We start from the raw sequence: 10735 nt of genomic DNA, 5'->3' as shown, positions 1-10735 counted from the left end.
TGCTATGTATCTAATTATAGACAATTTGACTAAGAAATAGCCGACCAAAATGTCCGAAATTATGAGCAGAAACATATCTAAATCATGCAAAATAAAATATTGTACCCCTGTCAAAAAAAAATCGTTCCTCCTTCTCTGACAGCAGCCTACAGTGCATTTTCTTATATTAGCGGTAAGGGTCTGATACAGGCCTCAGATTTTCACTTTATCACATTGTAGACGGATGCCGATGGGTTGTTAGCAATTGTGGGTACTGTGCCACTACTACACACAAGGTTTAAGAGGCTGCAGCACAGGTCTCCAAATGTTCCTATAGGCCTAACCATCAATTATATTTCTGCAGGGACAATGTGGAGTGATGTGGAGTGGGTCTACTTTTGTTACATCTGCTCCTGTCATGACCTTTACTGCTCATCCTGTGTCTCCTTGATCTGCCGCCACTCCCCCAGTGCTCTCTCCCTCTCCCTCTCCCTCTCTCTCTCTGTGTGTGATTGTGTGGGTGGAGACAGGTGTGCTGGAGTCAGAGAAGATCCCCACCAGCTGCAATCTGTTCCATAATCAAGACCTCTACAAATACTCAGTCCTGTCACTTCCACACTGCCAGATCGTAATCTCTGCTCAGTCAGTCTACGGTTCTAGCCGTTTGTTATGATTTAGATCCTGTTGTGCCTGTTTTCCTTGCCTCAATCTGACTCTGGTCCCTGTCTCCAGTCCCACGTCTCCTCATCCTGCTACTCTGGCCTGGATTCCCCACCTTCCTGCTCTCTTGGATTCCCCTCTGGACCTGCTTACCCTGTCCCAACCCCTCTCGCTCCAGCCACAGCCTCCTTCAATAAATACCTTGGTTACTTCATTCCAGTCTACTTGTCTGAGTCTGCTCTTGGGTTTCCCTGTTCCACTCCGCATAACAAATTTAAGCTACTAGCTCTCACAGTCGCATGTCAGAATTAGACATTCCTCCATGTTTCACAAACATAACATTTCGAAGTTGTTTCTAAATTCAAATTTTGAAGTGTTTAAGTTTACATTTAGGCATTCACTTTTAAGGTTAGGGTTAAATTCAGGCATTAACTCCAAAATCTTAAGGTTGGGCATTAACTCCTAATTCCTAAACTTCAAAAATGTTTTTCTATTGCAGGATTCGAACCTGCAACCTTTGGAATCAGATGCTTACTGTTGCCCCTAGTAGCCAGTTTCCATGTCATCTCCCGACATCTTCACACATGGATGGACCTTGAATACTGACTTGTATCACGGGTGAGCTGGCTTGTTTTAAAAACAAAGTCATAATTATGACTAAACCCCGCCTACTTCTAAAATGTATATTCTTAAAATCTGATTTTAAACCTAACACTAACCTTAACCACACTGCTAACCTTATGCCTAACCCTTGCTCAAGCACATTTTTACGATATAGTCCATTTTTACATTGTGGCTGTGGTAACTAGTGACAACTGACTCTCTGTTTTGGCACTTCTCAAAAGAAGGTAATGGCAGGCTCGCTTCTCTCCCACGGGAAAAGCTCCCTCTCTCTTTGACTTTCTAAAGCCATTCATAACTACCCTGGCCTGGCAAGAAACGGTCTCTGCTGGCACCAGTCTGATGGCCTCATAGAGGTCAGAGCCAACCCTCTATTGCTCTTGATCACAGGAATAAGTAGCGCTTTCCACTGTTGAACTATTCTCTGCGATGCAGAGGTGCCATCTAGTGTCAACATGTGTCATACATAAAAACTGAAGGAAAAAAACGGTTTGTGGGGTACACTCCCTTCCATATGTATTTGGACAGTGAAGCTAAACTGTTTTGTTTGTCTGAATAATCCAGCATTTTGGATTTGAGATCAAATGTTTCATATGAGACTACAGTAGCCTACAGAATGTCACATTTGACTTAAAGCAGTAATCAGCAGTAGAAACAACACTAAACCTGCCTCCTCACCGCTGGTTCTGTAAAAAGCTGAGGGATGGGGGCCGGAGAAATTGAATCACTCTCAAATTCATAGACAGAGTTATGATGCAAGGGTTGAACATCCATGATATCAAAATATTATAGTTTTAACCAATGTTTTGTTGACATTTTCTTTGTTTACAGACATTGGAGTAAAATACGCTTATATTTTGGGTTCTGATGGGGTATGACAGTTGAACTGGGCTCATGAGTTATATTCATCAAGAATCAAGAATCATGAATTTGTAGGTCAAAAATGTATGTACTGAAGTAACAGCTGATTGTACCTTTAAGGATATTTTCATACCCGATTTACCGTTTATAAATAATAAATAAATAAAGCACTTTATCTATTTAATACCCCCATGTGAAGAAGTCATAAGTATTTTTGAAAATGTACTTATGTTGTAGGAAAGCAGTCAAAAGTTTAGTATTTGGTCCCATATTCCTTCCACACAATGACTACATCAAGCTTGTGATCTCTAAAAACTAGTTGGATGCAATTGTGGTCTGTTTTGGTTGTGTTTTGGGTTACGTTTTGCCCAATAGTAATAGCTATAGAACAGATTCTTCCAGCTATAGAACATAATCAGAATGACAAGGTGGATGCAGGTCACTGTAAGTTAGGAGATAGTTAGAGACTCAGTCAGCCATAGGCACTGGCAGTGGACTAACCATAACCTCGTCCCCATGCTGATTGTGTCTGATGAATCAGATTAGACCATGACATAGTCATAGTGGTTTACCCTTAGCAGACAGTGCAACTAAGCAACTCTACTCTAAGATTGAAAAAAGGTACAGTGTACTTTAGATCATATTTCATCACAGATCAATTTGTTCCATTCAGTTATTCCAAATGAAATAGTGAGTATGAAGTACTCATATCGAAAACCTGGGTAGACTTCGGCAATTCCCAAAGGACAGGTTTCCCCCCTATTTTTTGCTTTATACCTGCCATCAAATCAAATCAAACCTTACAGTGAAACTACCTACGAGTCCTGAAAAACACAAGCGCACAATGATACACCATGGGACGAGACCCGTAAACATATATGCACATCCAAACAGCACGAAAGCCAAAACAACACAGCACAGGAACAACGGACATTGGAACAATAATCGACAGCCCAATGGAGAAACAAAGGGCACATTTATACAAATACAATCAGCGAGGAATAGGAACCAGGTGTGCGTAATGACACAGTTCAGTGCCTAGAGGCCGATGACGTAGACCTCCGAAACTGGTGCACGGAATGATCAACAGTACCAGAGGGATCTGTGACAGATGATAACAACAGAGAGTAGCAGCAGTGTAAAAGAGGGGGGGGGGCAATGCAAATAGTCTGTGTAGCCATTTGATTAGATGTTCTCCGAGCCTTATGGCTTGGGGGTAGAAGCTGTTTAGAAGTCTCTTGGACCTAGACTTGGTGCTCCGGTACTGCTTGCCGTGCGGTAGCAGAGAGAACCGTCTATGACTAGGGTGGCTGGAGTCTTTGACAATTTTTAGGGCCTTCCTCTGACACTGCCTGGTATAGAGGTTCTGGATGGCAGGAATCTTTGCCCCAGTGATGTACTTCGCCGTACGCACTACCCTCTGTAGTGCCTTGAGGTTCAGAGACTGAGCATTTGCCATACCAGGCAGTGATGCAACCAGTCTGTATGCTCTCGATGGTGCAGCTGTAGAACCTTTTGAGGATATGAGGACCCATGCCAAATCTTTTCAGTCTCCTGAGAGGGAATAGGTTTTGTCGTGCCCTCTTCACGACTGTCTTGGTGTGCTTGGACCATGTTAGTTTGTTGGTCACCAAGGAACTTGAAGCTCTCAACCAGCTCCACTACAGCCCCGTCGATGAGAATGGGGGCGTGCTTGGTCCTCTTTTTCCTGTAGTCCACAATCATCTCCTTTCTCTTGATCAAGTTGAGGGAGAGGTTGTTGTCCTGGCACCACACGGCTGTCTCATCTTTGTCGGTGATCAGGCCTACCACTGTTGTGATCAGCAAACTTTATGATAGTGTTGGAGTACTGCCTGGCCGTGCAGTCAAGAGTGAACAGGGAGTACAGGAGGGGACTGAGCACGCACCCCTGAGGGGCCCCTCTGTTGAGGATCAGCGTGGCGGATGTGTTGTTACCTACAGTTGAAGTCAGAAGTTTACATACACCTTAGCCGAATACATTGAAACTCAGTTTTTCACAATTCCTGACATTTAATCCCAGTAAAAATGACCTGTTTTAGGTCAGTTAGGATCACCACTTTATTTTAAGAATGTGAAATGTCAGAATAATAGTAGAGAGAATTATTTATTTCAGCTTTTATTTCTTTCATCACATTCCCAGTGGGTCAGAAGTTTACATACACTCAATTGCTATTTGGTAGCATTGCCTTTAAATTGTTTAACTTGGGTCAAATGTTTCTGGTAGCCTTCCACAAGCTTCCCACAATAAGTTGGGTGAATTTTGGCCCATTTCTCCTGACAGAGCTGGTGTAACTGAATCAGGATTGTAGGCCTCCTTGCTCGCACACGCCTTTTCAGTTCCACACACAAATTTTCAATAGGATTGAGGTCAGGGCTTTGTGATGGCCACTCCAATTCCTTGACTTTGTTGTCCTTTAGCTATTTTGCCACAACTTTGTAAGTATGCTTGGGGTCATTGTCTATTTGGAAGACCCATTTGCGACCAAGCTTTAACTTGCTGACTGATGTTGCTTCAATATATCTACATAATTGCCATCTACATAATTTCCTCCCTCACTATGCCATCTATTTTGTGAAGTGCACCAGTCCCTCTGCAGCAATGCACCCCCACAACATGATGCTGACATGATGCTGCCACCCCCGTGCTTCACGGTCGTGGTGGTGTTCTTCGGCTTGCAAGCCTCCCCCTTTTCCCTCCAAACATAACGATGGTCATTATGGCCAAACAGTTCTATTTTTGTTTCATCAGACCAGAGGACATTTTTCCAAAAAGTACAATCTTTGACCCCATGTGCAGTTGCAAACCGTAGTCTGGCTTTTTTATGTTGGTTTTGGAGCAGTGGCTTCTTCTTTGCTGAGCAGCCTTTCAGGTTATGTCGATATAGGATTAGTTTTACTGTGGATATAGATACTTTTGTACCTGTTTCCTCCAGCATCTTCACAATGTCCTTTGCTGTTGTTCTGGGATTGATTTGCACTTTTCGCACCAAAGTACGTTCATCTCTAGGAGACAGAACGCGTCTCCTTCCTGAGCGGTGTGACGGCTGTGTGGTTCCATGGTGTTTATACCTGCATACTATTGTTTGCACAAAGTTGATGTCTTAACCGGCCTGCCAAAACTATAGTTTGTTAACAAGAAATGTGTGGAGTGCTTGAAAAACAAGTTTTAATGACTCCAACCTAAGTGTATGTAAACTTCCGACTTCAACTGTACCCTTACCACCTTGGGTCGGCCCGTTAGGAAGTCCAGGATCCAGTTGCAGAGGCAGGTGTTTAGTCCCGGGGTCCTTAGCTTATTGATGAGCTTTGAGGCCACTATGGTGTTGAACGCTGAGCTGTAGTCAATGAATAGCATTCTCACATAGGTGTTCCTTTTGTCCAGTTGGGAAAGGGCAGTGTGGAGTGCAATAGAGATGGCATCATCTGTGGATCTGTTAGGGCAGTATGCAAATTGGAGTGGGTCTAGGGTTTCTGGAATAATGGGGTTGATGTGAACCATGTCCATCCTTTCAATGCATTTCATGGCTACAGACATGAATGCTACGAGTCGGTATTCATGACCCTGAATATTGGCATCTTCAGCTTGGTTACACATCAACTGTCTGCCCAACTCATTATTTAAAGATCATAAAAAAGGAAAATCCAGTTGTGTAATGCTATGTTGGATGAAATGCAAACAGATGGTTCCTGAGCCAAGAAAAGGTTGTTGTAATGCCTATATGTTCTGACAAGTTTCATAGAGATTAAGGACATACAGTAGGTCTCAGGTTCTATCCACTGTTAGACCTAAATACAAAAAATGTCTTGTGTGTGTGTGTGTGTGTGTGTGTGTGTGTGTATAACCACATCGCCTTTGGCTTTACATGATTTGGTGCAAAATACTGTAGCTACTTTTGAAACAATGATACTTCTCTATTTTGATTTTACATGCACCATCGGTTTTGCCAGTTTAATTTACTCTAAGTTTCTCAATTGGCTGGGATATTTTTACCTTCAAGAAGGCAGTCAAATAGAACGAATGTCATCGATGAAGTATTATCAGGTGAAGGGAAAGTTGTATAATGTGAAAACTTAGTCAATGTCAAACTATTGAATGTGTGTGTGTCTGTGTGTCTGTGTGTGCACTTGAGTGAATGTGTGTGTCTGTGTATGTCTGCACAAGCACCCAGGTCCAGGCTGTGTTCATTGGACCGGGGCAGCTGAAAGGGCTCTCAGGGCTCAGGAGAAACCACAGTTCTCTCTAGCTGTGATCTAAAAGGAGGAGCATCCAGCAGCAGTGCTCCAGAAGAGGTTCTTAAGGGGCAGGTGGCTCTCTCATTACCTTGTATTCCTGCATCACGGCATCTCCCTCTGTAAACTGTTGTCTAAATTACCACCAGATGAACAACACTTACAGACATCTGCTGCCGCCGGACCTTCGGCTCAATGAGACTAATAGGGAGTCTCTGGCCAGGGAAGACCAGCATGGGAACTGGACCGGCACCGGCATTGAGCCTGGTCTGGGTGAGCTGGTCCACATCCAGGCTGAGGTGTTCCTGACACTAGGGATCATCAGCCTTCTAGAGAACATCTTGGTGATATCGGCGATGGTGAAGAACAAGAACCTCCATTCACCCATGTACGTCGTCTTTTGTAGTCTTGCTGCTGCTGACATGCTGGTGAGTGTCTCCAACTCACTAGAGACGGTGGTAATTGCTGCACTGAACAGTCGGTTGATAGTGGCGGACGACCACTTTATTCAACTCATGGACAACTTCTTTGACTCCACAATCTGTATCTCTCTGGTGGCCTCAATTTGTAACCTTCTAATTATCGCCATTGACTGTTACGTGACCATCTTCTATGCCCTGCGCTACCACAGCATCGTGACAATGCGACGGGCTCTCCTGGCCATCGGGGGGGGGGGGGGGGGGGGGGATCTGGCTGACATGTGTGTCTGTGGGATAGTCTTCATCGTCTACTCAGAGAGCAAGGCAGTCATTGTGTGTCTGATCATCATGTTCTTCACCATGCTGGTGCTCATGGTCACTCTGTACGTTCACATGTTTCTGCTGATGAGGCTGCACATCAAGCGCATCGCTGCTCTGCCTGTAGAGGGTGTGGTTCCCCAGAGGACCTGCATGAAGGAGCGGTCACCATCACCATTCTTCTGGGGGTGTTCGTCTGCTGCTGGGCACCTTTCTTCCTCCACCTCATCCTCCTTATCACCTGTCCCAAGAACCCACTCTGTGTCTGCTACATGTCCCACTTCACTACCTACCTGGTGCTCATCATGTGTAACTATGTCATAGACCCCGTCATCTATGCCTTCCGCAGCCTTGAGATGCGCACAAACTTCAAGGAGATCCTGTGTTGTTTCAGTGCAACTTGCAGGATTTTCCACTGTAAATACTGAGTGTTGTAGTTTTTCCACATTTTAGAAATGGCACAGAATAGGCTTTGAACGTGGAAGTTTTATGTGCTGTATATTTGGACCTGCACGTCTGTGTATTTGTACCTGCACATCTGTGTATTTGGACGTGCAGGTTTGGCTTAGTGGCTTTGTGTTTGTGAAAATGTGAGAAGAAAACAGTAAAAAGTGAATGATTTAACTCCAGTGTGATTTATTTAGTTAAATATTGTAGTGACATTGTGTTTATTAGCGCCGAGATCGACTCTGCCACACAAACTTTGTTTTGTGGCCCAGTTGATGCCAACTTTAATATAAACATGGAAAAGTCCCCAGACCCACTCCAAAAGCCATCATCGACTCAGTGGGTTTTGTCCAACATGTCTCTAGACCTACTCACTGTCACAGTCATACTCTGGACCAAGTTTTGTCCCATGGAATAAATGTTGTGGATGTTGATGTTTTTCCTGTGACGACCCTCCCACTCTGTCTGCCGTATTCTCTCTTTGTTCTTGTTTCCTTATTAGGATGCCGGTGGGCGGCGTTGGGAGGGTCGTCAGCTACATGGGAAACACCTGGGCCAGGTGTGCCCCAGGATAAATAGACCTCTTCCACATTCATGGAAGAGACTCTCCATGCAGACACCTTTATAGATTTTGTTGTGTTTCTTGGTGGCCTTTTGGTTGTTTGCTTTAGCATCTTTCAACACCCTGCGTTATCCCATGCATGCAAAACACGCACTTACACTACTGATTACACACCATTGTATATTATACTTAGTTACTTATTTAATAAATATATATTTTGTTACTCCTTATCTCCACGTTGTCTCCCTTTTGTTACGGGCTTTGAGCCGGTTTGTGACAAGTGGGGGCTCATCTGGGATTTTTGAACATATTGGTTTTGGAGACCGTGGAGGTATGTGTTTGGTTTGCATATTTTGTTTGAGTTAGATAGGTCCAGTATTGGTTGCCTTTGTTGTTTGGTTTGTGTGCTGCGTTGGCGAGTATAATGGTTAGTTTCCAGGCCCTGCCCAGCCTGGAAACTCTTGTTCTACTTTCTGTTGGGACATCAGTCTGAGGTGAGTAATCGTGCTATAAATTCACAGACAACACAAAGATTCCTTGATGTCCTTCCAGATTCCCTCTGTCTACCCAAGGACGCCAGAGGACAAAAATCAGTTAACCACCTAACTGAGGAACTCAATTTAACCTTGCGCAATACCCTAGATGCAGTTGCACCCCTAAAAACTAAAAAAAATTCTCATAAGAAACTAGCTCCCTGGTACACAGAAAATACCCGAGCTCTGAAGCAAGCTTCCAGAAAATTGGAACGGAAATGGCGCCACACCAAACTGGAAGTCTTCCGACTAGCTTGGAAAGACAGTACCGTGCAGTACCGAAGAGCCCTTACTGCTGCTCGATCATCCTATTTTTCTAACTTAATTGAGGAAAATAAGAACAATACGAAATTCCTTTTTGATACTGTCGCAAAGCTAACTAAAAAGCAGCATTCCCCAAGAGAGGATGACTTTCACTTTAGCAGTGATAAATTCATGAACTTATTTGAGGAAAATATTATGATTATTAGAAAGCAAATGACGGACTCCTCTTTAAATCTGCGTATTCCTCCAAACCTCAGTTGTCCTGAGTCTGCACAACTCTGCCAGGACCTAGGATCAAGAGAGACGCTCAAGTGTTTTAGTACTATATCTCTTGACACAATGATGAAAATAATCATGGCCTCTAAACCTTCAAGCTGCATACTGGACCCTATTCCAACTAAACTACTGAAAGAGCTGCTTCCTGTGCTTGGCCCTCCTATGTTGAACATAATAAACGGCTCTCTATCCACCGGATGTGTGCCAAACTCACTAAAAGTGGCAGTAATAAAGCCTCTCTTGAAAAAGCCAAACCTTGACCCAGAAAATATAAAAAACTATCGGCCTATATCGAATCTTCCATTCCTCTCAACATTTTTAGAGAAGGCTGTTGCGCAGCAACTCACTGCCTTCCTGAAGACAAACAATGTATACGAAATGCTTCAGTCTGGTTTTAGACCCCATCATAGCACTGAGACGGCACTTGTGCAGGTGGTAAATGACATTTTAATGGCATCGGACCGAGGCTCTGCATCTGTCCTCGTGCTCCTAGACCTTAGTGCTGCTTTTGATACCATCGATCACCACATTCTTTTGGAGAGATTGGAAACCCAAATTGGTCTACACGGACAAGTTCTGGCCTGGTTTAGATCTTATCTGTCGGAAAGATATCAGTTTGTCTCTGTGAATGGTTTGTCCTCTGACAAATCAACTGTAAATTTCGGTGTTCCTCAAGGTTCCGTTTTAGGACCACTATTGTTTTCACTATATATTTTACCTCTTGGGGATGTTATTCGAAAACATAATGTTAATTTTCACTGCTATGCGGATGACACACAGCTGTACATTTCAATGAAACATGGTGAAGCCCCAAAATTGCCCTCGCTAGAAGCATGTTTCAGACATAAGGAAGTGGATGGCTGCAAACTTTCTACTATTAAACTCGGACAAAACAGAGATGCTTGTTCTAGGTCCCAAGAAACAAAGAGATCTTCTGTTGAATCTGACAATTAATCGTCTCAAATAAAACTGTGAAGGACCTCGGCATTTCTCTGGACCCTGATCTCTCTTTTGAAGAACATATCAAGACCATTTCGAGGACAGCTTTTTTCCATCTACGTAACATTGCAAAAATCAGAAACTTTCTGTCCAAAAATGATGCAGAAAAATGAATCCATGCTTTTGTCACTTCTAGGTTAGACTACTGCAATGCTCTACATTTACATTTACATTTAAGTCATTTAGCAGACGCTCTTATCCAGAGCGACTTACAAATGTATTCCCTTTGAGGTTCACAAACTCATTCCAAGCTTGATGAAAACTCTGAAAAGGGCGTTCCTTTCAGTCATTATATACTGCTACACAAACAAGTCATTTAAGCATGATTTTTATTATGCATTATTAACGATGGTTCCTGCATGTGACTGACAAGGCTTCTTCTCTCAAGGCTGGGAACTTGAAACTGAGATACTCCTTTTGGTTCCCAGAGCAATGTTCTGGGCGTACTGTCAATTGGTCTGAGGAGGTCACAGCCACCTGCAAGAACCAAGATAGGGTGAGGGAGATGCTGTGTACAATTCAAGGCTATCTCTTTAGACAATAAA

The 10735-nt window shown here is 43.4% G+C and overlaps 1 pseudogene; it reads left to right on the top strand.

Moving 5' to 3' along the window:
• Positions 1–1145: 1145 nt before the first annotated feature.
• On the top strand, positions 1146–10382 carry LOC115101674 (melanocortin receptor 3-like; annotated as a pseudogene).
• Positions 10383–10735: the final 353 nt, after the last annotated feature.

The sequence above is a fragment of the Oncorhynchus nerka genome, linkage group LG20 (assembly GCF_034236695.1).
Source record: "Oncorhynchus nerka isolate Pitt River linkage group LG20, Oner_Uvic_2.0, whole genome shotgun sequence".
Classification (NCBI taxonomy): Eukaryota; Metazoa; Chordata; class Actinopteri; order Salmoniformes; family Salmonidae; genus Oncorhynchus; species Oncorhynchus nerka.
Note: the sequence above shows the minus strand (reverse complement) of the source record. Positions and strands in the feature narration are given on the sequence as shown.